The sequence below is a fragment of the Penaeus japonicus genome, unplaced genomic scaffold, assembly GCF_977035675.1.
Source record: "Penaeus japonicus unplaced genomic scaffold, GWHDUDI00000001_assembly GWHDUDI00000026, whole genome shotgun sequence".
Taxonomy (NCBI): Eukaryota; Metazoa; Arthropoda; class Malacostraca; order Decapoda; family Penaeidae; genus Penaeus; species Penaeus japonicus.
The window spans coordinates 22,340,266-22,342,765 of record NW_028234428.1 but is presented as its reverse complement, the minus strand read 5'-3'; the positions used below and the strand labels follow the sequence as shown (position 1 = coordinate 22,342,765).

The 2,500-nt window shown below is 48.2% G+C and overlaps 1 protein-coding gene across 6 annotated transcripts in view; it reads left to right on the top strand.

The window, feature by feature from the left end:
• LOC122258568 (uncharacterized) overlaps window positions 1-2,500 on the top strand; it is a 437,965-nt gene that overhangs the window by 49,105 nt on the left and 386,360 nt on the right. The window lies entirely within an intron of this gene.

The window sequence follows — 2,500 nt, the reverse complement described above, 5'->3', positions numbered from 1 at the left end:
AGAGATGGAGAGAGAGAGAGAGAAAGAGAGAGAAAGAGAGAGAGAGAGAGAGAGAGAGAGAGAGAGAGAGAGAGAGAGAGAGAGAGAGAGAGAGAGAGAGAGAGAGAGAGAGAGAATCCATTCATGTAAATGCTCCTAAAAGAGGGCCGTGTGTTGTGAAGCTTGAGTATTCCCCCATTCCATTCTAGATGCAACCATTGTACCTTTGGCCTGGTTCTCCCCCCTCCCCTTCCCCTCCCTCTCTCCTACGCTCCTCTCTCGTCTCCCCTCACCCACGTTCTCCCCAATCTTTGGTCTCTTTCTCTCTCCTTCCCTCCTACCTTCCTCTAATCTCTCCCTCCCCTTCATCTCCTCTTTCATTCTCTCTCTATCGTTCCGTCTCCATTCTGCCCTCTTTTTTTTCGTCTTTCTCTCCTTCGTACTTTCTCCATTCTTTTTCCCCTCTCTTATCTCTCTTCGTCTCTTGCGCTCCCATCTCCCCTCGCTCTCGTTCCTCCTAAGCCCTTCCTCTCTCTCTCTCTCTCTCTCTCTCTCTCTCACACTCTTCCCCTCTTCCAAACTTCCCCTTCTTCCCTCCTTCTCCTCAACACTTCCTTCCATTTCAACCTCCTCCCATTTCCCTTCCTCCATGTCCCCAACCTTCTCCCCCTTCCTCCATCTTTCCCCTCCCCCCTCCCCTTCCCCCATCTCTCCCCTTCCTATTATTCCCCAACCTCCTCCTTCTCCACCCCTCCCCTTCCCCTTCCCCCATCTTTCCCCTCCCTCCAACCCCCCAACCTCCTCCTTCTCCACCCCTCCCCCCTCCCCTTCCCCCATCTCTCCCCTCCCTCCAACCCCCCAACCTCTTCCCCCTCCCCCTCCCCCCTCTTCCCCCCCTTCCCCTCAGCTATTGTCCCGGTTGCTATGTCCTCTCTTCTCCCGTTGTCAGAAGAGAAACTCGCTGATGTTCCAAGAGTCTCTTTCCGGTTTTCATTTTCTTTTTCTTTTTCTTTTTCTTTCTTCTCGAATCAGACTAATTTCGACTTTGGCCGAGGCTGATGCGAAGTCTTTTTCGATGTTTATTCTATGGTGTTTCTTTCAATATTTGTATATATATTTTTGGGATTATTTATCATAGGTGATAGGTGATAGGCGGGAGAGAGAGAGAGAGAGAGAGAGAGAGAGAGAGAGAGAGAGAGAGAGAGAGAGAGAGAGAGAGAGAGAGAGAGAGAGAGAGAGAGAGAGAGAGAGAGGAGAGGAGAGGAGAGAGAGAGAAAGAGAGAGAGAGAGAGAGAGAGAGAGAGAGAGAGAGAGAGAGAGAGAGAGAGAGAGAGAGAGAGAGAGAGAGAGAGAGAGAGAGAGAGAGAGAGAGAGAGAGAGAGAGAGAGAGAGAGAAAGAGAAAGAGTAAGAGTAAGAGTAAAAGAGAAAGAGAAAGGGAAAGAGAGAGAGAGAGAGAGAGAGAGTGACAGAGAGAGAAACAGAGGGACAGACAGACAGACAGAGACAGACAGACAAACAGGCAGATAGACAGAGACAAACTGAACGAATACGATAGTTAAAAAGAGAAAGAGAAAGAGAGGGCGAGATAGATAGATAGATAGAGAGATAGAGAGAGAGAAAGAGAGAGAGAAAGAGAAAGAGAAAGAGAGAGCGAGAGAGAGAGGAGATAGATAGATAGATAGAGAGATAGAGATAGAGAGAGAGAGAGAGAAAGAGAAAGAGAAAGAGAGAGCGAGAGAGAGAGGAGATAGATAGATAGATAGAGAGATAGAGAGAGAGAAAGAGAGAGAGAAAGAGAAAGAGAAAGAGAGAGCGAGAGAGAGAGGAGATAGATAGATAGATAGATAGAGAGATAGAGATAGAGAGAGAGAGAAAGAGAAAGAGAAAGATAGAACGAGAGCGAGAGAGAAAGAGAGAAAGAGAAAGAGAAAGACGAAAAACACTCATGAAAACCCCCCACACACCCATATAACGCACACACACACACGCAATCTTTCCACCAATCTCAAGAATGTTAAGCTTTCTAACTGAGCGACGGACGCCCATCCCCAGCGGAACAAACACACACATACCGCCCTATGCCGCCCCATCGCGCCCACACTCCCTTCCATGGCACGGCAGGGTAATCAACATCCTTACCTTGACCGCATGCTTGCAGTAGCGCTTGCTGAGTTCCGGGCATACCAAATCCACAACCAGCCGACTGTGAAACGTATTCGCTAATGGCGGGGCGTTTCAAAAGCTTTCGGTTGCTTCCTTTGAGTTTCACTGGAGTTCGGATGTGTGGTTGCGTCTGGTTGCGGCAAGGGTGAGATACATGCTGTTGGTGGTGTGGTTTGTGTATTTCTGAGCCTGGTTGCATGTTTGTCTACGTCTGTTCTTCCTGTTCTTGTTTTCTTTCTCTCTCTCTTTCTCTCTCTCTATTTGAGACTCGTTCTTTCTCTCTCGGTCTCGCATTCTCTCTTTGAGTCTCTCTCTCTCTTTTTTTTCTCTCTTCTCTTCTCCTTCCCCCTTTATATC